Genomic DNA, 27,797 nt, shown 5'->3' with positions numbered 1-27,797 from the left:
GTATTTCCTTCCAGTTCAGGAGGCTGGAAGTCCAAGACCAAGGTGTCAGGTTTGAATGCACTCTGAGACCTCTCTCCTTGGCTTATAGATCACTGTCTTCTCCTTGTGTGTTTACATGGTCTTCCTTCTGTGTGTGTGTGTGTGTGTGTGTGTGTGTGTGTATGAGAGAGAGAGAGAGAGAGAGAGAGAGAGAGAGAGAGTTCTAACCTTTTCTTACAAGGACCCCAGTTATACTGGGTTGGGGCCCACCCATTTTAACTTAAATACTTCCTTAAAGTTGACATCTTCACATACAGTGCCCTTTTGAGGCACAGGGAGTTAGGACTTCAGCATATGAAGTCCGGCGGGGGTGGGGGGAGGACATAATTCAACCCATAACAGTACATTTAGAGGCTATTTGTTATTCAGGAATATACATTTAGAATAACAATTATAATACTTTACAATAGAAACTAGCCATATGTGTGTCCTCTGGCATATTTACATGGGAAATATATTAGTGTCAGTAGGGCCCAAGGCAATTGCTGTTGGAAAAATTGTTGTGGTCCTAAGTTGTAACTGGGGCAGATGCCCTAGTAAAAATAACCACGACAAGGAGGAGGATGAGAGCCTTCATTTACTACACGTTAGGAACCAAGCTGTGCCCTAAGTTTTTAGGACACGAAGTCTCATTTAATCTTTACAAAAACCTACAAAGAAAGTTTTACCATCCTGGGGTTAGAGTCAGGAAAATGGGGGCTATGTGAAGAAGGAAGGAAGGAAGGAAGGAAGGAAGGAAGGAAGGAAGGAAGGAGAGAAAATGAAGAGTGGCTGCCTAGCACATGAGGAGGTCAGGATGTTTTACTTGGGAGGCAAGTGTGGACCGAGGTCCTGGCTCTCCAAACACGAGCTTTTTGATCTTGTGAAACAGCACATCAGTGACTGGCCCAATGTCACAAAGGTAAGACTAAGCTGAGATGAAATGTAGCTCGGGGGTACTGTGTTCCTTCTACTGTCACTACTCGATTGTAAAAACAATCTTTCTAAACAAGCTGTAGAGGATGCTAAGCACACTTTGCTTATTCATCTATCTCCTGTGTTCCTTAATTGTACTGAAAAGCGCAAAACCATATCGCTGAATAGAAAGAAAAATGTGATTAGAGACAGTGTAACACTGGGTACAATGGATGCCCCTCAGTGAAGGCGTTTGCCTGGGGGATTACTGATTTCACCCTTACAACCTGGCCTCTGCATGAAATACTTAGATGCTGGATCTTTCTATGAATGTGTGGTTAAGGGGGTGAGAAATCATGGGGATGCCAACTCTTTTAAGAATCATTTGTATTTCTGAAGAACAGTTGACAGATGCTCAAAGGAAAGAAACCTTTGGGTCTTTGTTCTACATCACGTGACTGGCTCCTCATATCACTCTGTGAGCAGGGACCTTTGTTTTTCACACCTCTCCTTCCTATCAGGAACAGCTCCTGGGGTGGCAGATGGATCCTGTCAGACTGGTGTTTGCCCTGCTGAGAACTGGACGGACCAGCAGGGTTGCAGACATGGGCCGTGACTCTGTGCCTCACCTCAGCTTGAGGAAAGTCATTTTCTCAAAGGCTGTTTATGTTCTGTGCTGATTTGACCCTGTCTCCCTTTTGGAGTTATATTGAAGAGTTAAGTCCATCAGCTTGCTGAGTGTAGTAATGTGAGCAACCCTGCCTCCCCCAGGCTGTATAAGAAAGGGGCTGGGGGGGCTCCTGGGGGGCTCAGCTGGTTAAACATCCAGCTTTGGCTCAGGTCATGATCTCACAGTTCGTGAGTTCGAGCCCCACACCGGCTCTGTGCTGACAGCTCAGAGCCTGGAGCTGCTTTGGATTCTGTGTCTCCCTCTCTCTCTGCCCCTCCCCTGCTTGCGCTCTGTCTGTCTCTCTCAAAAATAAAGAAACATTAAGAAAGGGGCTGGAAGCTGACAGTTTGTGGTATTAATGGGCTAATCACTTTCAGCGTGTATGGCTGTATCCCTCAGTTACACGTGTGCGTTCAGAAAAGGTTGAATTTCCTAAGGTTTTGCACACTGACTAAAAATTAACTCGTTAAATGCGGTGGGAAGACTACTTGCCTCAGTTGGGCACCTCATGAGGAATAAAAACATTTCCCGACTTCCCCTCCTCCTGCCTGCAACCACCAGTATCTATGGGCTGTGAACGAGAGAAATGAGGGAAATGTCTGCATTTAGAGTTTCTCTTGTTGGCCAGCTATCACAAAGAACTATTCTGAAAAGGGTCCAGTCAGGTTAAAACCCTACATCAGCACATTTGCTTTATCTTGGTTTCTGTTCAGTTTGGTTTGTCTGCTGGCCTCTCCAGCAGTAATGAGTGTATGTAAATCTCCTGAAGCAACGTACTGGCGAGATAAATACCTCTGGGCCGTATCCACTATGTGGCTGAGGATTTACTTTTCAGTTTAGTGACAGGACAGAGATAGGGAAACCTTAACAAAGATCCTGTGGCCCAAGTGAACTCCTTCCTCAACTCCACAAATATCCAATCTCAGTTAAGATGTCACCGATGAAAAAAAGAGTAGGCCACCATGAATTTCTGCATGAAGATGCACAGTTAAGTCAAGCAATGATCTAAGTAAGCCAAATGACTCTTAATTGTTTTGTTTTATATTTTTCATTATTTATTAGGATTATTAATGTAATTATTATTTACTTAATGGGAAAGGGCACAAGGAGATACAGCCAGGCAGGCATACATCTTAAAATTTATAATATAGGCTATTGGCACTTAAGGTCTGAACGTTAAGTATGGAAGCGCTCAGAAAACCCAACTGACAAAGCAAAGGACACGGTGAGGTTCAGCAGAGAGCAAAAGCTGGCAAATCAAGTCAGTGTCTGTGAGTGTGATCCAGGGGTGCTACAAGGAAGAAGCATTGGGGTCTAATCCAAAAACATTATTTCCCAAACCTTCCTCGAAGCCTCCCTCAAATTTGAACATGCCCTTCCTTTGCTTCCGCTCTTCAGAAAATCCACGGGAGCTTTGCCCGAGCATTCTCTGGAGTAACACCAGGGACTTCACTCTGCTTTCCACGTTCCAGATGTAAGGGGGGTAGCTCACAGCTATGCTGCTTGATCTCTGAGTAATTCTTGTTTCCCACATATACTTCTGCAGATTGCACAGGCTTTAGGGCTTGATCAAACACGGCTCGCATCCCATTCGTTCTGAGGACACGTGTATCCCATTCGTTCTGAGGACACGTGTTAAGACGCAAAGGACAGCTGACTATTTAAGCCTGAAGGAAGTAGCTCCCATACTGAGAGTGTGACAGGTAAAGGCTGTGATGCGGGGTGCTGGGAATAAAGGGATGGGTAAGACACAGTTGTAATCATCTCAAGGAGCCTCCAGGAGAGCAGGAAGGGTAACAGGGTGACCTTACCAGATGACATCACATGATATGACCCATCAGGGCTGGAATAGATAAGGTGTGGATTTACTCAGAGGGGTGCATGATGGGGACAGTGTTAAAGAAGAGGTTACACAAATGGAAGAGCTCCCTTTACTGAGATCCTGTTACAGTCCACACATGATGCTGAGTACTTTATAATCACTATCTTATTGAACATGCTTAATTAATTATGAAGATGGCTTTATTTTTAACCCCGTTTCAGGGATAAGGGAATTGAGGCTTAGAGATGTTAAGGAACTTTCCCAGCATTCCACAGCTAATGAATGGTGAAGTCAAATCTTCAAATGGTAAAGCCGGGCTGCAGACTTCTCCACTTAAAGGGTGTCATATGCTACCTCACTGTTAGAGAGACCTCAAAAGAACAAACAGGGTTTATCAAGCAGCACATAAAGTGCACAAAGTTTTCTACAATGGGTTTTCTGTAACAGAAATGTAAACCATAACATTGCTGCTCAAAGGCATTTTACCATAACATAAACAACCTTGACTTATGAATTGGGGATGTTCTGGAAAGTTCTATGGAATGAAATTTCACTTATTAAAAAAAGCAACTTTACTGAGGTACATGTATCAGTTACTTATTTATCTATTTATTTATTTATTTATTTATTTATTTATTTATTTATTTATTTTGCCTCCAACATCAGCCCTGGGTAAGCACTGTTCTGCTTTCTGCAAGTCTAGGTAAGCTGTTTTTGTTTGTTTATTTGTTTGTTTTTCTCAAAATTTTAAGTAAAGAGAGAATCAGACAGTAGGCACTCGTTTGTGTCTAGACTCTTTGGCTCAGCATATCTTTGAGATTCATCGACATCAATCCACATTATCAGTATTCTGTTCCCGTTCCCACTGAATAGTAGTCCTTTGCATGGCAACACCATAATTATTTACCCATTCTCCTACTGATGCACAGTTGGGTTATTTCTTATTTGGGGCTGAAAATAGCATAGGTTTTAAGATGGCATACAGGAGTCCACTCTTCAGAAAAATGCTATGGCGAATTATCCCATCATTGATCTGCTTTTCAAAGTTTGCAGAGCCCCCCACTTTGGTCTTGAACACATTGGGCCTTTGATTCTGGATCCAAGAATTCTCAGCCTCTGCTCATCAAGTGCCTTTCAGCATTGACTTACATCCTCTATTTCTTCATGGAGCTTGTCCAATTTTGATCTATGAGTTCTGGCTCATTTCAAGTTGCTTAAGCTCAGAGGATCCCCTCTATCTTCACTGACCCATAATACTATCCCAATCCAGTCACCACGAGTTGAAGGTTTGAGGATAGGAGTGCGCACTGCATGGGCCAATTCTCTCAAATTATCTATCAGCTCTTTCTTTACCATCGGTTTCTGAAATTAATATAATTCCTCCTTTGAATTACGCTTCTCTCCCATAGGCAATCAAAACATGTTGGATTAGCAGAGAAGAAAATTGCAGTGCATGAGAAATGAGGAAATGTCTTTATTATCGTGTGCCTCGATGGGAGAAGACAAAAACGTAGACATCAGTGTTGGTCCGCACAGCTGGCTGCATAATCGAGAGGCCGCAGGGGGGCACTTTCGGTGGTACATCCTCTGGTCAAAGGCTCCCTCTTGCAGACGAAAGGTTACAACCTCTGGCTTTAAGCTAAATCCTTCCATCAGATCCACAATGGAGATATCTGGAAAGCTGCTTAAATGAAGTGCTGTCTGTCCGGAGAGCAGAAGTGATAATCCGCAGAATTCTTTGGTGTTTCATGCTCTCCATCATTATTGGCATGTCGGACCTGACTGCATGGAAATGAGCTGAACCTCAGCAAAAGGATCTTGAAGTAGGTCAGACATTTATCATCGCAATAGATAGAAAATTCGCTTTTTATTTGGCCATTTTTTCCCCAGACAGTAAGTTCCATTGAACTTGAAGTGACCCATGATTATAATAGGCGTTTTATCTTCCAAGTGGGGAGGAGGAGGATTTGGGGACAGTACATTTACTGCCTTTTCTAAGGGCCATGAAGGAACTTTTACAAACCATATCCTCTAAAATGTCTCCCCAACTGATTTTATTTTTGCCTGGTGTTATCTGCCACAATCCGATTGTGAGGCAGTACCCATTCGTTAGCACACTTAATGCCCTAAGCCCTTCTGGCATATTTAAGGTAAAAAATAAACCTATCTCCAGTTATGTTTCGAAATATATAAAAAATTATATATTTTGTTCTTTACATAGAATGTGGGTAACTTAAGTCACCAGTTCTTACACCGAAAGAATCGACTCTCTCTGTCGGTTGCCACCCACCCAGCACAGGACTTAGCCTCCGGGCACCTGCAGGGTGGTACAGTGGTTAGAGTCCTGTGTTCACGCCAGACTGTAGAGGTCAAATTCTAACTCCATCTCTCGTTTGCTCAGCAACCTCGAGCAACTAACTTAGCCTCACTGTGCTTTGGGTTTACTGTCTCTAAAACAGGAATGATATATCATAATAGTAACTATCTTATAAGGTCATTGTGAAGATAAAAGGAGCTGACAAATGCCTGGCACCGAAGAGGCACTCAAGAAATATTAGATGTTATTCCTGCCCTGTTAGATCCTCTAGAGTCTAAACGAGTAAGTATATGGCTAAACCTCTTTCCAGGAGACACACTCTACATAGTTGAGGGACAGGGCGCTACAGCCTAGCTGGAATTGAAGCAAGGAAGGTAGTAGGCAACATTGTACGCTATCAGCATTTTACACTGACAGAAGGCAGCTTTCAGTGACGTGTCATATACAGGCAGCATCAGCTGCAGTGTTAATTGTGCAGAACAGGCCTTTAGTGCAGCAGTAGAAAGAGCAGCCTTAGGTCCACCTGAGAGCATTGGCCAGAGGAGGTGGGCGCTGGAGCAGAGCATTCACAAGGGGAAAGCACTAGAAAGGCAGTTCTCATCTCATATTTACACAGTACATAATCATATTCAGGAACGCATTCACATATTAATTCAGTTATTACAAGATAGACATTTTTCTTTATAATGCCTAAGTATCTGCTGCTACAGCTAATTTGAAACCAGGTAGGATGATAGTACATCCAAAGTAGGGAAGGAAAAAAAAAACTGGGAGAATTTTGCTTATAAAGTTGACTGGCCCATCATTAAAGAAGCAATGTGTTTTAAGAATGCTCCCTGCAAAGGCAAGATGGAAAGGCATTTGAGAAACAGGACGGTCATATTTTAAGGGTTTTGACTCATAATGACATCCTCTTTTATTTTTTCTAGAGCAAAGGTTACTTCCCAACACATTCCTGAGTAAACACAGGGGGCCACCCCTACCTCTTGCAACACAAATTCACAGCACATATAGTGGACCCCCATTTAATAAAGGACTCTGGAAATCTGAGAACGACAGTGGAGGCTAGACCCGTGGATCTTGTAAACTGTACCCCAGCATCAGGATGCCACAGTGGTTCATAAATACCAGGGAGAGTGCTATTTACAGCAGGGTAAACTACAAAAGAGACGTTTATGATGTCACAGTGGATCAGTCATATTTATGACTGTCCAGAGAAAAGCACTACTCTAGCTCTACCAACCGGATTATTATCTACCAGAAACCCAGCCTAACCAGCTTATTGTTTCCATTAACGAGTAATGTGTGACAAATATGCTTTGAAAATATCAAAAACTCTGAGAAAGATAAGGCTTTGGTGAACTGTATGTTGCATTAGAAATCTGTTCCTTTGGGTTTAATGAATTACTAATAGAAATGATGATTATTTCAGTTTCTACTTCTGAATAATCTGCAACAGAGATTGGCAAGCTTTAACTGTGAAGGGTCAGGCAATAAATATTTTCAGCTTTGTGGGCTGTATGGCCTCTGTCACAACTACCCAACTCTGGTTGTAGTGAAAAGGCAGCCATATAGAATAAAAAAGACAAGAAATAACAAGTGTTGGCAAGGATGTAGAGAAAAACAAACACTTGTGCACTGTGAGTGGGGGTGTGAATTGGTGCAGCCACTGTGGAAAACAATATGGAGGTTCCACAAAAAAATTAAAAATAGAAATACCATATGATCCAGCAATTCCAATACTGGCTATTTACCCAAAGATGAAAACACTAATTTGAAAAGATATACGCACTCTTACATTTACCGAAGCATATTTATAGTAGCCAAGCTACGAGAGCAACCTAGTATCCATCAAAAGATGAATGGATAAAGAAGATGTGGTTATACATACACAATGGACTATTACTTAGTCATATAAAAGAAAGAGTTCTTGCCATTTCCAGCAACCTGGATGGAGCTAGAGGGTATTATGAAATTAATCAAAGACAAAAGCCATATTATTCACTTACACGTGGAATCTAAAAAGAGAAGACAAACAAATAGCAGAAACAGACCCATACTTATGTAGAACTAACTGATGGTTGCCAGAGGGGAGTGGTGGGGAGGCCAAATGAATGAAAGGGAAAGGGAGGTAGAGGCTTCCAGTTATGGAATGAATAAGTGGTGAAAGGTACAGCATAGGGAATATAGTCACTGGTATTGTAATAGCATTGCGTGATGATGGATGACAACTATGCTTATAATGAGCACAGCATCATGTATAGATTTGTCAAATCGGTGTGTTGTATACCTGAAACTAATGTAACATTGTGTATCAACTACACTTCAATTTAATTAAAAACAAAAAAAGAAAAAAAACACAGCCACAGGTAGTGCATAAATGAATGGGCGTGACTGCGCTGAATTAAAACGTGAATAAAACGAATTAGTCTGCAATGAATTCGTTTTACCATTTGGTTGTCCTCAGACTGTCTGTGACTTTTGGACTTTGTTTTTACAACATTTATCACATCACCTTGACCGAACTAAAGGTAAAAACTATAAGGAACCTGTTCTTGTTTCTATATCTGCTTAGCTGTGTATCAAACTGTATGCAAAGTTCATTCTTTGGGCCAGAAAACAGTATCAAGAGTGAGGACGCAGAGTTGAAACAGCCACAACCCCTTTCTGTATTTTAAAATATGTTATTGAAAGAATGTGTCAAACCAGAGAGAGAGAGAGAGAGAGAGAGAGAGAGAGAGAGAGAGAGAGATTAAAAAAATGGCAAAATTTGGAAGGCCATAAACCTCACAGTGATAGAGAACAGGGAAACAAAGAGAGCATGCTACACTGGGAACAGAGGGAATAATAAATGCCAATGGGCGTATTACTCTGGAAGGTTCATGATTGGGTTTGCCTCTTTATATACAGTGGCAAGTAAGCTCACGTATCCACTATATTTTGGCTTACACTATTTTGTTTTATAACCACTTTCTCCTATGTGTTGGGGGCTGTGTATATATGCTTCCCAGGGATGCTGACTAGGGCAAGATTTTATCTTGGGAATTGAAATTTTGAATTGGATTAAATCCTTTCCGGGGCATATGCACCATAAACTCCTCCCTCCTCCTTCTATGCAATTTGCTTTGGGACTCATCTTCCTCTCTGAATCGAATGCAGTACCTTGAAGGACTTTCCATTCTGGCGAGTCCCCTGCACAGACCCCCTAAATATCAACTCATGGAGTGATAAATCAGTGGCAATGTCTCTCCTGCAGAACGGAAAGTCCATTCCTAGGCTTGCTTATTTTCCCCAGAAGTCAGCTAAACTTTCATGTGAGTGGCGAAAACTCTTTGGAGCTGCCCTCCTAAATACTTTAGAAATGCCATTTAGCTGGTACTGTGGGGAGAGAACTTAAGAAAAATTCAACACTGATAGCATTACGTTTGTTCTTCATTCAATCTTGGTGAACTTCCAAGGCACTCGAGCATATTGCTTTTACTGTTGCTGTCATTTCTGAAAGCCAAATTGCACAAAAACTTTTATAATCACCCAAGGGAAGTCCTCATGGAGTCTGGTGTCATTTCATGAATAGCAACATCTGCACGGGCTTCATGGTGTCCTGACCACTTCCTTGCTCTGTACTCAGGTAACCCCTCCAGCAGTCAGGGCAGGCTCCCCTACCTGAACAACGGGGCGGGCAGGACCTCCCAGGATTTCATGCCACCTCAGCCGATGACCCATTTGTTGTACAAAGGACTGAAATAAGACCCAGAGGATGAAGTAACTCTCCCAGTCGAGTAGTCAGAGGGTGATATCCCGGAATCAGGAAGGGACTTTTCTAGACCAGAGCTCTTTTTTACTGTTTCCCAATGGCACTCCTATACCACTGAAAATAAAAGAGCCAAATGAGATAATGAAATTCATCAACTGACGGCTCAAAGTAAACTGGCTGCATTAAAAGCAAAGCCTTTCAAGGGGCGGATAACACAGGTGCCAGGAGGAGGCTTAAAATAAAATCTAGAAATGCCTTGACAGGAGAAAATTAAGCTCTTGGCTTCCTGTTATTCGCCCACCACCATCCATTTTTGGTGGCTGTCTTCTCGTAGATAAAATCCGAGTTTGTGGATGCTTTCTGTGATTAATAGTTAGACATTTTTTTGTAAAAAAAATACAATTTCATGTTCTTGAAGATCTTGCTAAACCTACGCTACCAAAATTTATAAATATTTTTGCCTACATTTGGAGTTTAATTACTGTATAGAGTTAGATGTGTCATCTCTGGAATGTATGTCTTATTCATTTATGTTCCCAAGACATGGAACACGGTCTGGTATACAACAGGCCTCAGCAAACCTTCATGGAATTCATGCAAAAGAATTTGTTTTTCACTACTGTGAAACAGAAAAAGATCTCACCAAGTTGTAATGATAATAATAATAATTATTATAATAATAAAATAATGATAATGATAATAGCTAGCATTTTTGAATGTCTATTATGGCCAGGCACTATTCTAAGGGACTTATGCAGAAATCTACTTTTTTATTTTTCCAAACAGCCCCCAGACACTATTAGCACCCCCTTTAAAAAAAACAAAAAAAACAATAAAGAAACTGAGGCACAGAGATATTAAAGTAACTGCAATATGGTCCCCAAATTAGAGAGTAAAGGTTCCAAGGTCAGCACTCAAACACAAAAAGTCTGGCCTCTGGGTCCACCTTTTTAGCTAGAAAAATGATATAGTAAGTAACTGTATTTTTATTTTACTATAGTGACCGCAATGACAGCAAAATGAGACTCAAATTATTGTTATACAATGGTTATTTTGTGAAATAGCATTAGCTGTGATAGATCTTGGCCAGCTATAAAGATAATTAAGGACCAAGAGTCTTCATTATTATAACTTAACTGTTCTCCATGTAATAAAAGTACAAATAAATTTAGAATGCTCATTCCACACACACACCCACCTTTGAAAGTACTAGGGAAAACTGTAAAGCAGACATAGAATATCATACAGAACAACTCTACAAGTATATTATCACCTCCAAGAATGACACCAAGACATTCTGTACAGGAATTCTGAAGTTCTTCATTCCGACACATCATAACCAACATATATTGGTATAAAAATTTCTAAGCACCAAATTTAAGCCCATGTACTGACTCAATTTAAATCCGGGGGTGGGGGTGGGGGCGGAAACTACTTCAAAGAAGAGATTAAAATGAGCCTTCCCCTTCTTCCATTTAAGAGAGTGGAAGTAAAGGGGCCAACAATTTAAAGCAACTCTTCTTTAAAAAATACACACAGTATTGAATATCTACTCTGGGACTGCCACTAATGTGGCCTTGCAGATACAGGGCCCCTCTTCTGTGGATCTGTGAGAGGCACATGTAATCAAATGATCACTCACATACAAAATGCAGAACTATAATGACACAGAGTTAAGACAAAGAGGTGAACCTTGCTCTAAAAACCTCCAAAGGATGGATTTGTCTAAGGTCATCCATGAGGACCTTCCCGAGGAGCCAGTGCTGGATGCTAGTGTGTAAAGAACGAGAAAAGGCTGGCTAAGTGTGAAGGGGAAGGAAGAGGAGGAGCAAGACACATGGCAAAGACCTTTCTATAAAGGTCTGATTTTCAGAACCTGATTTTCAGAAAGCTGAGCTAAAGTAGATGGATCAGTAATATGGCTACATATGTGTGTAGTATGTTACTATCCATAATTCTCAATCAGGTTCATATAAATCAAAACCATGTTATGTATAACACAGTAATATGGTTGTAATGGGTTGTATTGTGTATCCTGCCCCTCCAAAAGATATGTTGGATCTTAACCCTCAGTACCTCCGAATATGACCTTATTAAGAAACAGGGTCCCTACAGAGTAATCAAGTTCATTGGTTAAGAGCTCAGACTTTGAACAGGATTGCCAAGAAGAAAACACCTGACTGCTCGTGTGTTAGCTGTCAATGCTTCTATCACATAGAGGAAATAATAGCATATACCTCACAGAGTTGTTAAGATTATTTGTGAAATACTTAGAGCCTTTTATTCTGTACTCTTTTCTTTTAACACAATGGCAGTTTTCATTTTTTGATCTTAAAAATAATGATAATAATATAATTATTATTAATATAAATGCACAGCGATCATCCTTTTCTTGACCCTACTTCAAAGTCAGCTTCAATTTCTCCCCTTCATTTTCATAACAAAATACCTTAAAATAATTGTTTATTCTTGCAGCCTATGAGGTTTCTCCTCCCCATTCCCTCTTAAAACCACAAAGATTCAGCCTCATCACCCCAACAAATTGTTAGTCAAGACTACTGATAATAAGCTCCACATTAATAGTCTGTTCTCATCCTCATTTTACATTGACCCAGCTGCAAAATTTAACATGGTTCTCATATGCTCCTATTTGCTACAGGTTTTTTCACTTGACTTCTAGAATATCACATTCTTATGGTTTTCCTTCTATCTTATTGGCTGCTGTTCCTGGTTCTGTTTGCTGATCCATCCACTTCTGTCAGATTCCTTAAAATGGAGTCCTTGGATCTCCACTCTTCACTATGTACACTCACTCCCTTGTGATGCTATCTAATCTTACAGCTCTAAATATAACCCATATTCTGATGCCTCCCATTTGCATAAATCCAGATTAAACCCTTCTCCAGAACTCTAGACTCATAGATTCAACTGCCTACTCAAGATCTCCACTTGGATGCATAAAAAAAAAAAAAAAAAAAAATCTCTAAAACGTCCTACGTCGCAAACCGATCTCCTCATATTCTTCCCCCAAACTGTACCACCTCCAGTCTTCACCGTCTCACTCAATGGCAACAACATATTTCCTGCTGTTCAGGGCAAAAACCTTGGAGTCATCATAGAGTCTTTACTTTGTTTTTCCCCATCTCACATCCTGTTGGTTTCCACCTTCAAAATATACCTCCAATTCACCCACTTCTCACTCCTTCCATTGTTAGTTACAGTCACTAACATCTCTTGCTGAGGTGCCTGCAAATAGTCCAACTGGTGACCTCCTTTTCCTCTTCCCTCCAACAGGCCATTCTCAACATCGTACCAAGAGTTGCTATAAACCAATTTGCATTATTCCTTTGCTCAAACCCCCTTTAACCAAACATGAAGAGCAGAAAACATATTCTATGTTGAAGTGAAAAGAAAAGTGCAATATGGAAAAGACAGGATTTATAAGCATTGGGATATTAGAACAAAAATCTAAATGAATAAATAAATATCATCATGTGTTCTTCTATTGGAAGCAGAGTTTAAATTTCCTATTTTTTCAAACTAATACGGTTTTGATGAAACATTATGTTATGGAGCCCAAAAGAGCAAGTTAAAATCTCGTATCTAAAAGACCCAACATAATAAAGCATTAAACCATCAGCCACTGCTCACTCATATAAGATCTACTAATAATGTAACTACAGTGTATTGGTCTGGTATGACAACAGGCAGTATTTGGGATTAATTTAATCATGGAGAAAAAAATTAAGTGTTATGAATAAATATGTATTACTAAAGGGCTCTTAACACTTTAACCCATCAAATAATAGGTGGTGGATAATTCATATCCTTACATTATAACTAATATTACTTAAAATAAGAGGTTATCAATCGTAGCTATACATTTTTGTTCTTGTTATAATTTAAACTATAATGTTGTTTAATTGAATTATGTAAGCAATTTACCTACTCTCAAAGTTAAAAAATATATATAAAATATATAAGGTATAAAATATAATTACACATGTAATATAAAATAAAAATATAATATATACATATATACATATATTTATTTATACACACACACACACACACACACACACACACACACACACACCCTTTATTTCTTCTTTTTCTCCTTATCTATAGCCCACAGGATCACTATTCTTTTTGACTCTATATAACACTTATACACCATGCTACACAGTTGGGCACTTGTATTTCTTTATTAGCCTTTATTTTGGCTATGTATATGCACGTTTCATCTCCTTGGATAAATTATGATAAGTAACTCAAGGGCCAATTTTCCCTCTTCATTTCTTCTAGCTCTCAGAGAATAGTAAAAACACAGATGGTGTTTAGTTAACAGCAGTTTATTAAAATACTCAACAAGAGGGGCACCTGGGTGGCTCAGTTGGTTAAGCAACCAACTCTTGATTTCAATTCAGGTCAGGAATTGAATCAGGTCTCCGACCATGGGTCTGAGATCAAGCCCCGTGTTGGGTTCCATGCCCAGCGTGGATTCTCTCTTTCCCCTCTCTCTGTCCTTCCCCTGCTCACATGCTCTCTCTCTAAAATAAATAAATAAATAAATAAATAAATAAATAAATAAATGTACTCAATAAGATCGTCTCTATCCTTTAACATAATTGAATCTTCAGAAACCAAGAAACAGTTAACAGTCTTATAGCAATTTATGATGACCTCCACTATTTTAAAAGGATTTCCATTTGTACATTTGCTTTTCCTACTTGGCTTTGCACATCTTCCGAGGACCCTGCAAATGGCCTGGATCTTTCAGTTTGTTCTTTTTATTCAGAGATAGAGAGAATTTCTAATTCCCAAGGATAAAAGTAATGTTATGATATCGCTTGCACAGGCTGGCAAAACCATCATTTTATTACCCTGTAAAGTAGCTAAGACCTGATCAAATTATTCTGGATAGCATCGGTACAAACCTTCAACCATCTACAGAATTCACAATGGGTTGACATAGCTGACTACTTCCAAATCTTTCGCAACGTCTCTGATATTTTTATGGTTTGTCATCTCCCACAGAGAGCTTCTTTCAGTCTGTAGCTTTCTTTCTACTTGAAAGCTGGCTTTGATTCTCTCCTGCTGCTTATGAGTAAACTCCCTGGTGCGTTCGCAATTTATTGTGATCTATTTTCCTCTTTCCAGTAAAGATAAATTTTACGGCCCCTCTCAAAGCAACCAATGTGAAAAAAGCCTTCAGAGTGATATTAGTGACAAGTAAGGTACACTGCATACAGTTGGTACTAAATATATGATACATGACCGCAAGTTGTTTACTGTCCCACCATTTTAACACAGGAAATGTGGAACAAGAACTTACAACGAGGAAGAGGTAGCAAGAAGTGGCCACGAGAAAAGGCAGTTACTGTTACTTTTCTTCAACTCCTACTTCTGTTAAATCCACATAAAACTTGCCTTGCCTAACTAGAACTTTTAGTTTTAGTTAGGAACCAGGGCTGGAGGTCAGCTGAAGACATATTAAGACAACCTCTGAGCACTGTCAAGCATCACATCCGGATGTGGCTTTCTTCTCCAGTCTGTTGGTTCCTGGCAATTTATGCAACAGTCACCTCAAGCGTGTTGCACCATTTCACACCTTTGTCCTTCACGGCCCCATTGGCATGGGACCTTCTACACATTGTCGACATGGAAAACCTGTCTTTACCTTTGCAAAATTCATCTCGGCAGCAGCATACAGGTAGGTTCTTTCCAGGCATGCTCACCAACTCTGCCCTTCACCACTGATGCAGGGCTTATCACTTACTCCTTGGTGTAAACTGTGCAAATATCTCTGTTACTCATGTTCTACTCATTTCCCTATAGTTTATACTCATTTGTTCACATTTCTATGTCTCTTATTATGCAACTTTTGTAAGCGGGGTTCATGCCTCCTGAATCTTTTGATCCACTCTGCCTATCACAGCACCAGAGACAAATTAAGTGTTCAGTTAACATGGGTTGGATGTTAATAGTCCGGAGGGGTTAAAAACATTTTTGAACATGCTGCTTTATTCTCAGCACAGGTTGGGAGTCAGAGAATTTTGCTGATACCCTCTCACCAGTTTATAGTCATCTGAGAAATTAATCTGATTTAGATTCATATAGTAGGAAAGTAAATAAACTAGATTTTTAAAGACCGTTCTAATACAAGACGGTTTAATTTTATAAGTTTATATAAATAACAAAAATGAGACAAAGAATGTGCTGTCAAGCAGAACATATTGAATTTAAAAAATGTTTATTTACACTGAGAGAGGGGGGTGGAGAGAGAGCGCAAGCAGGAGAGGGGTAGAGAAAGAGGGAGAGAGAGAATCCCAAGGATGCTCTGCACTGTCAGGGCAGAGCCTAATGTGGTGCTCGAACTCACGAACCGTGAGGTCATGGCCTGAGCCGAAATCAAGAATCGGATGCTTAACTGACCCAGCCACCCAGGAGCCCCATCAAGCAGAATGTATTAATAGGCCCATGATAATTAACGGATATAAATGCTGTGTAGTCTGTAATTAAAATACATTTTAGATGCCTATAGATGCTATATTTTTAGGATGTTGATGCTTCTTACAAATTGAAAAATGTCGTAAGTAGGTAAAACTTCTCTTTTCTTAGTATTGAAAATCTACATATTAAAACCATTTTTAAAAAGGTAATGCCAAGAACATACTCACTTGTGCCTTCCGTGGATTCCCATTGAAACTTTAACATTGTAATTCAAATGAAAATATGTAAATACATCCTAGAAGGGGACAAGAGTGAGTTGGAATTTGAAAAACCAGAAGCATATTTAAAAAAAAGAAAAAGAGGGGCGCCTGGGTGGCGCAGTCGGTTAAGCGTCCGACTTCAGCCAGGTCACGATCTCGCGGTCCGGGAGTTCGAGCCCCGCGTCAGGCTCTGGGCTGATGGCTCAGAGCCTGGAGTCTGTTTCCGATTCTGTGTCTCCCTCTCTCTCTGCCCCTCCCCCGTTCATGCTCTGTCTCTCTCTGTCCCAAAAATAAAATAAACGTTGAAAAAAAAATTAAAAAAAAAAAAGAAAAAGAAAGGCTTAAATAATGAGGTTTAATGTTATATGTGAATCAAACACTAGTACTGTGAGAGAAACAGAGGTACCCCAAAACCATAAACAGAGATTCAGAAATTCCCAAATGAGAAATAGGATGGAGGAAAAGATATTATTGTTCTTCCTAAAACTGCTCACTCAGTTTTTACCAGAAAGAACTGAAAGGAACCTGTATGTCATCAGGAAAATATGTTAGGTCTCTGTGGGTTTCAATGAATTATGTTTAATAGACTGGTGGAGTAATCAAATTATGCTAATTTGGAAAAGACATCCCAATCTCTTCATGTAAGGTGTTCAAGAGTGATTTCTTCTTTATTTTCCTTGTGTTCTGGTTGTAATCAGATTCACAACATGATGTGTCATTAGTCCCATATGATAATGATAATCCTACCATGAGTTATGGAAAAGGCTAAGCCAATTCTGACTTCCCAAAATAGTTACAGCTGGTTTACCTTGTCCCCGTGAACATGTTATTTTTTTCCCATTAACTTCAGTAATTTTGTGAATTTCAATAATGTTCACATATAATACTTAAATATTGCCATGTCCTACAGGCAATGATAACTTGAATTTAGAAAAACTAAAATTACTTTAAAAATGGGTTTGTCTTCCTTTCTGGAGAGCCAGTAAGGAAACTCAGAAAACACATTAGCATGTATCCTAAGATATAATGTAATCACATCACATTAGCATGTTTCAGACTCATGAATGGAATCTGAGTTTGATAAGCTATGTTCTTTCACAGAGATAAAATTATTGCCACAATATAAATCTAATGGAATTGACTATCAAGGGAAAGGAAACAAATTGAGTACATGTGTCAAATATAGTAAAATTTTTAATTCTTACCTTTGATTGCATCTCAAATGAATCTTTTAGAAGTGAAAATATAGTACTTAAACCATTTTATAGCAACACCTATTTGAACAATTCATTCTGCTTATAAAGAATTTAAGGACTAAAATTTTGCAGCTTTGTTCAGTGAATCAGGTATAAACGTTAACCTCTCAGAGTTTTTGAAAAGTAATAACATTTGTAGTGGAGAATAGTAAAATGAAAATGAACTGATTGTTTTACATTATTTATAAATGTAATGTTTCCTTTACCATAGTGGTGCTAAGACCTTTTACCCCAACACAATTTAGCAACACAAGAGCACAGGGAAACAAATACAAGTCATAAAACCTACAGAATTATACTCCAGAAGACTGACTGTGGTTTTAAAAGGATTCGTATCATTTAAATAGTTTATTCGTGGTCTATGTTTCAGGCTATCGATAACACATATTTTCACTATTATTCACAAAGTCAGAAGAGGCAACAGATAATATAAACAGAACATTGTTTATAGTGCTTCTTCTGTGTTTCTCCAAAAAATACTTGCAATTATCTTTTCAACTCTATTTAAGTTAGTACTTGAACCCCTTGAATTTTCTATTTATTTTATCTGCACAGCTTTTAAAAAAATGATGAAATATCAACATTAGGAATCTAAGATTTTGTACCAAACTAAACTCTGAGAATAAGCACAAAAGCACTTCTCTTCTGTTGCATGATACTAGCCAACGAGCAAGAGACTGAAATATCCATTTAGGTTAGAAATGGGATCATAGTCATTTGTAAGACCCAACAGAGAAGAAATACAATTTTGAAGTCAACACTCAGGGAACAATAAAAGTGTAGGTAATGGAAACACAGCCTGTTCTCATGTACAATCAATAATAAAACCATGTGTGCAAGAGTTGAGAGTGTGTGAAAAAGAAATCTTCTCTTGCCAGTGGTTTTCAATTATTAATTGGACAGGTAAGGAGACTGATGAATAAATAAGTTTTCACGTTTAACTTGATCCTGCAGGACTCTGGGTAGGAAGAACTAGTGATATTTATGTTGGAAATATTGGAACATAACTCACTGAGCCCTGGAATTTCCCAGGAGAATCATGAAATTATATGGAATACTTATTTTGGCTTTAATTGATTATGTAGAACAAAATCTTAAAGATTCTTTGGAGGGTGTGTAAAGAAAAAGAATAGGAGTGTGAGGTCTACTAAACTTTATTTACAGACCAATTAGCAGGATAGTACATGGGTTTCACTAAAACTGCAGTGAGATTCAGCCCAAGATGTACCTCACACACAGCCTAGCAGGAAGGCATTTCCAAAGAGGATGGAGTATATACTTAAAACCATTAGAAAAGAACAAAACCCCAGATGACCTCCCTGCATTTTTCTTTGTTGAACGTCTACACTGCAGTGCATCATGAGGCCAGAGTATAGATAAGGAAAGCATTCCTCAAAGCAGATATGGTATCCCATAATTAGGATCATCCTATTCATAACAGAAATTGAGAGTGTTTAAACTAACGTTGCTCCGGTAGGTTTTATGGTTGACCAGTTTGGATTATATTTTGCTTTTGTTTTTACATAAGATGTTAATATCACCTAACCTTTTTAATGATAAGAATCTGCTTTTGTTTACCAAGCTCCTTTTTCATATTTCTCTCTTGTAACCATTCTTCATCCCCACTTTGCATCATCCCCACTCTGCAGATGAGATAACAGAGGGTCAATAACTCAGAAAATTGGACCAGGTAACAAGTGGCTCCCTTACTCATTCTACTCTATACACCACAGCCATTGACAGAGTGATCTGATACACTCTACCCGCGGGAATACTGATCTAACAAACTGCCAATATAAACATCACGTTGTTTTGTAACTTTGTTATACAATTAAATTTCAAACACCCATTCTTCCAAGTTCGCAAAAGAGTCTTCCAATCCTCTCAAAAGTTACAGTTGGTGGAAACTCCCGTAAAAGAAGAAAAAGATTTTCATGAGATCATTTGCTTCCCTCTACTCCACGGAGCCTGAAACACATTCCTGAACACTCCCAGCTGACTTCATTTATGATCACTTTTCAGCCTAACTCTCTCCCCAACTGTTAGATGGCACTGTGCCCGCTAACAAGGTGCTATGCCAATTTTTCTAGGACACACACGCCAATCAAATGTGGGATTCAGTAGAAAACATTGCAAAAGCCATCTCTGTAGCAGGGCATCCATTATCTCTGGCAATAACCTGCATTAACATCAAATACATCTTAAGTGTCAAAATTAAAATTATGAATCACTGAAGAAAATTCAGTACGGTAGATATAGTGCTTGAATCTCCCCAGTGGCCAGGCTGAATTCTAGGAGGCCCATTAACAGGTATCCTGCCGCTCAAAAATATCTTTGGAATTCAAAGTGATTCAGGAAAACAGCAATGACCTGGCATTATAAAAGTAAACTGTGTCACCCTAAAATTAGAAATGAGATCAATTAAAAGAGTGACAACCAGAAATAGTAGCTGGATAGATTCCAAAGCCACACTCAAAAATAGGGGCTTGCTATACAAGACAGTATGGCCTACACCTTGAAATTAATCACTAGCCCTTTCCCACACAGAGCTAAATTCCAGATGTGCACTCTTGAGTGTATACCTTAGTTCCTAGGTCATATGTCCATGACTGAAATAATTGCTATATTGAAAATTGCATCCCAATAAAGCATTTCATTTAGTCCAACGCTCTCACTTCACCAAGGAGGGAAGAAATGAAGTCATTCGGACAATTAATTAGGATCCAAATAAGAATTCAATCCCAGCTATCTCTTATCCTTGGTCCCATGAGCTCTGGATTACATCAAGCTCTTTCTCTCTTTACTTTTCTTCTATGTTATATTTATATTATGTTTAAGGTATGGCATGTTTTCATATTATATACATATATAGCTCACAATAAAATATTCGTAATGATAGTCACATGTACTTTGTGACTAATCAATAAATGCTTACTAATTACGTGGTTTTATTTTCTCAATACCTAAAGAGTGAATTTTCGTATCTGCATTACAATTGACATTCCTGTTGATATGAAACCCGAGACTGGCAAAATGAACTGCAATAAGACGGAAGAGTCCTCATGGGCTGAGCTTGTCTTGACGGGCACCTGCATTCTTGTGACCCATGTATATCTCTGTCTTAGTATTTAGCACTCTCTACTATTCAGTGGTCTTGTACCCACTTTGGAATAAAAGTTCTTTAAAGGCAGGGCTACATCTTGTTCATTATTGTACCCATTGCACCTGCCAAAGAGTTAGTGCCCAATAAATGTTTGCTGAATGAAGGGATGAATACATGCATAAGCTGGTACATGCCATGGGCTTCTAAAATGACCCCTGGCCAACCCTACTGATTGCCTTTTTCATGCCTGGTTTGTTTTCAAAGATTTCTCACAGGAACTCAAGCAAGTGAGTAAGATCTTTCAATCGTTCATTCATGACAACATCATTTTTTTTTTTTTTTTTACTCATGGGCATGAACTATTAAGACCTCTCAGAGGAAATTATTTTAATTACAGAAATTGGAACAGCTTAATTGTAAATGAGCAATGTGAGCATTTTACAAAAGAGATCACTTGCTTCTTCTCTTTATTTCTTTCACTTCTCTTTAATAACTACTATAACTCACAGTAAAAATATTCCCAAGATTTCAGTATTCTGGCACACCTTTCTCTTCTATTTAGAAGAAATACAAGATCAAGAAAATCTACAGTGTCGATGTTTGAAGACTAGATAATCACACCTTTTTCTGCTAATACCTCACTGAACTAAGTTGTGATCGTAGAGTCAATAAGCGTCTGGACACAAGAACAGTAAGACATGAAGGGAACATATGTGTGAAATAATGGTTGCTCCACTAACTATGGGAACAGTGTAGACATCTATATCTACATATAGATAGGTGATATAGATATAAATAGTTTGGAAATCTGGAATACAAATGAAGATCATTACTCTTTGACAGATCTCAAGCTACTACATCACCTAGGTGATAACTAAGGGAATGCATGGCTTCTCAGCCTATACTGAGTCATTAATCTTTCAGTGGTCTACAGTGTCTTTCCACATGAACATCCCAACAAAAGGAGCTATGGATCTGTTGGGTAACCATATGCACTAAGTATTCAATTTTTTTGTCAGTGTGGGGGGAGTGGAATTCTGGAAGGACGTGTATCTAAAACCATCAGAAATTCAGGGTACTATTTACAATAATGTGGGAGAGGGTACAGAGATGCATAATATCCCTCCCTGTTATTCCAACCATGACAGGAATGAAAGAAAGGACAGAAGTAATGTAACAGCAGCAATAATATTTTTTCAATGTCTGTCACATCCAAATTGCAGCAGTACTTGCAGTGACAAATACTGAAGACAGAAGGGTTGCTCCTTTGGGTACTAAGCTACAACCTCCAGGTGGAGGAGGTCCATCGCACAGGAAAATGTTGTGAAAACTTTAAAGGAATATATGTAGAACTCCACATGAACATGGTAAAAGCCTAGTGAAGAGGCTGAATGGAAACAACAAAAGCAAAACAAACAAAACCAAACACACACACACACACACACACACACACACACACACACACGCACACACGCACCTGATTAGGTGAGAAGAGATTCCTGAAGACACCAGAAGTGGCAATGGGCAGATTTTAGCAAGTGTTGAAAGAAGTAAGAGATGATTTGATGGGAAGAGGAAGCCATATGATGGGTAAGAAACGTGGTGGAGAAATTGTCCCATTAGCTTTCATGTGGGACAAAGCAGGAATATATTTGCTGGATTAAACTGGGCATTGGATTGGGACTTGGGCGATACAGGGTTGCAAGGTGAATGTGCAACTGAAGACTTGAATCCTAGGCTGCCGACCCAGACCTGTCAATCTCTTGTAGATAGGGATCTGGCATTCAAGTCTGTTCCCAGCAGACAGCTAAGCGCTTAGTTAAACATTCCCGATTATTGACAAGCAACATACTGCTGGGATTTACGAACATGACGGTGACTTACTGAAAATAGCATGTGGTGACGGTATGTTCTTAGGATGCCCAAAATAAGCAACAGAGCCTAAAGGCTGGGAAAGCTGCATGGAGTGGACAGCAGCCTGCACTTCAAATGACTGAAACTGAGCAAATGGGATGGGAGAGATATACATGGAAAGCACCATAGAAAGAAAATGACCTATAATGGGCCACAAAGTGATTGTGCTGCTCCAAATTATTAAGCTTTCTTCTTAATAAATTGGTTTGTAGAGTTGCTGAGTTTGGAAAAGGAAATGCAACTGTAGATGTTGGAATGAAGACAGAGTAAGAATTTGGGGCTGCAGATAGATAGAAGTTACCTACAAAGTTTCTCTCCACTGGAAATACTCTGACATATCTGTAACCTCTCAAATAGATTTTTGACTCAGCAGTGAAAAGTAGAGAGAAAAATGACACTGTACAGCTAAAATTATGGGATGCTCACATTAAATTGCCTGCCCCTTGAAACTGAGTCAAAGTTGTGCTTAGAAAAACTGCTAACCTAATATTCTCTGCTCTCCTGAGGGAAGTGATTTTAAATCTCACAATAAATCAGTTTACATATTCTAAATTAATTCAATGAATGGAATTATAAAATAAGCCCAAAGTCAGCTCTCTAGCATGATGGTATTATGAGCCTGGGGGAAAGCGGCAAAGATCCAGAACAAGGTGGCTGGTGATCCGACCTATCTCATGAAGGGAAACTCAATAACAAATCCAAGTTTTCAGAGTGGTGATGAAAAGTATCAATTCCATAAGCAGTTATTGAACAGGATCCCTCTTACGGTAAGCTCTTCCCTGACAGTGACAGGCATTTGGGGACGAAGAATGTCAGCTCTGTCAACCTCTAGTACATCACCTTATGCATCCAAATAGTAATTCACTAAAATTGCAATTTTCCAGATTCTTTTAAACACTGTCTGCTCAAATGTTTTATGGGAAATCTAAGAGAGCTAATACTTAAGGGACTTTTACTTGAAAAGTACCATCTTTACCAAAATCTTGCGGAAATACTCTCAAATCTGTCTGAACACAAATTAGTTATGTGGTGTTGAGTCATTTAATGGTGACGGACCACCTTTATGAACATTAAGGACCCCTTTGTAAGAGCCAAAAGTTACAGAGAGCCCCCTTTGATAATATTTGGATGTTTATTTATTTTGTTTACGACTGAGGCTGACGCCCATAGATAACAGCCAACTCCTCCATGAATTCTTCTCATCTGCCTCCCCAGGGGAGGTGGAAAAGCACAGATTAATCTCTCTCTGATGATTTACAATCTTTCTGGTGCTCATTATACTTTTTTTTATGGGCACTGGTAATACCACCCACAAAATCTCTGAGGGCTGGCGAGAGCAAATCTCTCAATAAAGTATCTGTTACTTCTGTCAGAATTCCAGTCAGGGCCCAAAATGCATTATGCAAACACAAAATATTTCTCTATTTTCCTCACAACTGGTGAACCATGTCAACAATCAACCCCAAGAGTTTTAGACTTCCTGGTGAGTCCCTAAAATTCTTTGCCCTTGATAGGAAGATAACGCATTAAAACTATATATTTGCGTTGTCTGACACATTAGTCACTAGCCACATATGGCTCTTGAGCATAGGAAATATGGCTAGTCCCAAAATGCAAAATACACCCTGAAATTTGAGGCCTTGTTACAAGAAAAATAAAATATCTCATCAATAATTTCTGTATTGATTACATATTTAAATGACAAGGTTCTGGATATAATAGGTTAAAAATTTACCATTAAAATTAGTTTCACCTGTTTCCTTTTATTTTAATGTGCTTATAGAACGTTTTAAATAACATATGTGGCTCCCAATGTATTCGTTTTGGACAGCATAGTGATGATTTTGTGACAACTTTGATGGGAAAAATTCCAGGTCTGTGCTTGCTGTGGTCCATTCTGGCAGGAGTAAACTTCTAGCTGTATGTTACAAGGATATTCTTTAAGATGTTAAAAGGGGAGATTCTTTCCTGATCTAACACTAAGAATAGTAGAGTTTGTTGTTGTTGTTTGTTTGTTTTTTGTTTTTTTAGTTATTAGTTTGCTTTTATTTAATTAAAGACTATTGTCTGTCTCATACTGATGGCTAACAGTAGGCTTAAAGGAAGGTTGGCACATTCAAACGCCACAGAGTCAATAATTACAAGTGAAGTTTATTTTTTAATTTTAAACATAGAAATAATTTGCATATAAAGTAGAATATTCTATACTTTCAAAAAAAGGTAAGCTTCCTACCATTTTTTTTTCTTGAAACATGGCTCTATTTGTCATTCACTTTTTCACTTAAAAAAAAAGTTCATTCATTTTGAGAGAGAGAGAGAGAGAGAGAGAGAGAGAGAGAGAGAGAGAGAGAGAGAGAGGAGGGAGGTGGGGAGACACAGAGAGAGAGAATCCCAAGCAGGATTCTTGCTGTTAGTCTGGAGCTCGACGCGGGGCTGGATCTCACCAGCCGTGAGATCATGACCTGAGCTGAAATCAAGAGTTGTATGCTTAACTGACTGAGCCACCCAAAAAGTGATTGACACTTTTTCATTTTTAGTAAACACACAGGTATAGAGAAACATTTCTCTATTATGAGAAAACCAGCCACACATTTTGAAACATTTTGATAGATGGCCAGCAATATTGAGCTCAGAATCAGGCGAACTAGAGGAATGATTAGGTGGGCATCGAACTGAGCCATGAATGTTCAACCCAACACAAACTCGGTCTAAACCTTCCTTAACACGGGGCCAGGCTGGTCATATCTTCAGGAATTGTAGAAATCCACATTTTATGTTAATCCTTCCCATTTCAAAACAGTATTTGAGATCTTAAGAATTGATGCCAAATAAAACATGCCCCTGGGCCAGTTAGGACCAAGGTCCACCAGTCTGCAATCTGGCTTAGATCCAGACTTTTGGGCCAACGGGAAAGATTGCCCAGGAACTTCCAATATACATTTCCAGTTAGCCTCATTCCTACCTCTAGGTTTATATCTTTTTTTTTCTTTTTGAAAAAACAAAACAAAACAAACAAAAAACACTGCTCCTAAGCTCTGTGGAGTATATACAAACCAACCAGTAAATTTCAACAGTTAAATACATGCTAAGGGAATAACCGGATTCTCATACATCCTGGCATTCAGGATACAAGATGAATTCAGATAAACATGATACATGGACACACACATGAATTACTTAAAACAGTTGTTTCTTTTTCATAGTGAGAATGTCCAGGAGGTGACTGTTTGTGACAGATTCCCAGATATATTGGTAGCAAACAAATTCTTTAGGTTGCAAAAGAATTCTTTAAGAAATAAGGGTAATTTTTAAAGAAATGCTATTGATGTGGGGAAATACTTCCCATGTAAAAGAGAAAAAAGTAGAATCCAATGTGAATTATCCCACAAGATTTAACAATATGTAATATAAAATATATATTAGAGTTACAGAAAGACTAGAAACAAACTTTTGAGATGGATTATCTTTTAGCCCATCTTTGACACTGGTTGGGTAGTGAGAATTTAGGATTATCTTATTTTCTTCTTTGTACCCTTCTGCACTTTCCACATTGTTTTGCTTTCTGGATGAGCACACATATTGATTTTGTAGTCAGAAAAAAATATGCAAAAATGCATAACACTATTTTACTAACTATCACAAAAAAGAAATACCTAGGTGATTTAAGCTAGGGTCAAAATTGTATTTAAATGTTTTTGGTAATTCGAAGGGGGGAAAAAGTCTCTTTGGCTTGAGTGATTCATCAGATTATTTAATTTCCCCAATGCACTTGGTTCTATAACCACAACACAAGTGATCAACTACCAACTGACTAAGAGAGACAGCTTGGATAGCCAGGAGTTGTAAGATTTACAATGTATTAAACCATTGGTATATCGGACTATTGCTGGAACAAAGCTATCACTTTAACAATAAAAAAAAAAAAAGAATCTGCACAAATATAAAAGACTTTCCATCTGGATTCTCTGCCGTCTTAGCCAAAATGTCAGAGTAGTTTTTTCTCCATTCCACAATAGATATTCCTGATATTTTATGGAAATGGTGTCATAAATATTTTATATAGTTATATTCTATCTACAAATGCAGCAGGATATCATAAGGTTTGTCTTTTCGATAAAATGTGTTATTGCAAGCACACTTAACTTCCCCTTGGCCCAGCCTCTAATGTGAGCAACAAAACCCTAAGAAGAAAGGAATGAGCACGTCTGCAGAGTGATTGGTTCTCTGCTATTTTTAAAGCCCTATAAAATCCTGTGTTCCTTATTGACTGCTGTCCATTTCCGTTGAAAAACAGTGAAATACATTTTGCCTTATGTAGACAGAGTTTTAGTAAGGAAATGGGTCTTTAGAAAACCAAGAGCAAATGAGGAAAAGTTTTAACACACTTTATTTATTTATTTATTTATTTATTTATTTATTTATTTATTTATTTATATTTATTGATTGATCAGTTTTATTTCTACTTTTTTATGTTTATTTATTTTTGGGAGAGAGACAGAGCGTGAGCAGGGGAAGCGTAGAGACAGAAGGAGACACAGAATCCGAAGCAGGCTCCAGGCTCTGAGCTGTCAGCACAGGGCCCACGATGCAGGGCTCGAACTCACAAACTGTAAGATCATGACCTGAACCGAAGTAGGACGCCCAACCGACTGAGCTACCCAGGTGCCCAACACCCATTATTTATTAACCAACATATTTCTTTATGGAGAGACTCATATTTATAACTACTGTGAGAATGGTACACAGCATAACAGTTTTTCATAATTAATATATTTATGAACGTTTAAAATGTTGAATGACTTTTTCTGATTGCCAAATCCTATACAAAATGAACATGGAAAACTCTGCTTTCCTGACTTAAGATACTACAAACTAAAGAGGATAAAATTCCCATGAAAATCCTGTTATCTACTGAGTATTAAATATGACATCGGCATTTTTGACATGCAGCACATTCCTGCAACGCCAACAATGAATTTTTAAAAATCTGTTTATGCCCGCCGCTTAAGTGTCAACTCATGTTAACTTGGAATATCTATGGATTTAGGCTACAGTTGTACTTCCATCTGAATGTCAAAGTCACCATTATCCCATTACTGACACTCTGAACTGTCCATTTTCACCCTTGGCCGTCCGATTTAGACATAAGACAACGTAGAGTTTGGACATTGTGTGGGGTGATTTTTATTTTCTAAGCATCTGGGATTGATCCACTGTGTCTGCGCTGAATATCACTCATCAAGACGAAGAGGTAAAACGCGTACACATGAAGGGGAATAACCCTTGCCTGTAATCACGAGGGTAACGGTGGAGAC

The 27,797-nt window shown here is 38.7% G+C and overlaps 1 protein-coding gene and 1 long non-coding RNA gene across 2 annotated transcripts in view; one reads left to right on the top strand and one right to left on the bottom strand.

The window, feature by feature from the left end:
* GPC6 (glypican 6) overlaps positions 1 to 27,797 on the bottom strand; it is a 1,104,197-nt gene that overhangs the window by 506,797 nt on the left and 569,603 nt on the right. The gene's annotated exons all lie outside the window — the stretch shown is intronic.
* LOC113601084 (uncharacterized) lies at positions 14,663 to 20,690 on the top strand. The gene is made up of 3 exons (XR_003422229.2): positions 14,663 to 15,209; positions 19,115 to 19,155; positions 20,435 to 20,690. It is a non-coding gene; the product is annotated as an uncharacterized LOC113601084 (long non-coding RNA).

This window comes from Acinonyx jubatus, chromosome A1 (genome assembly GCF_027475565.1).
Source record: "Acinonyx jubatus isolate Ajub_Pintada_27869175 chromosome A1, VMU_Ajub_asm_v1.0, whole genome shotgun sequence".
NCBI classification, from domain to species: Eukaryota; Metazoa; Chordata; class Mammalia; order Carnivora; family Felidae; genus Acinonyx; species Acinonyx jubatus.
The sequence above is the reverse complement of the archived record's forward strand: the minus strand, read 5'-3'. Positions and strand labels throughout refer to the sequence as shown.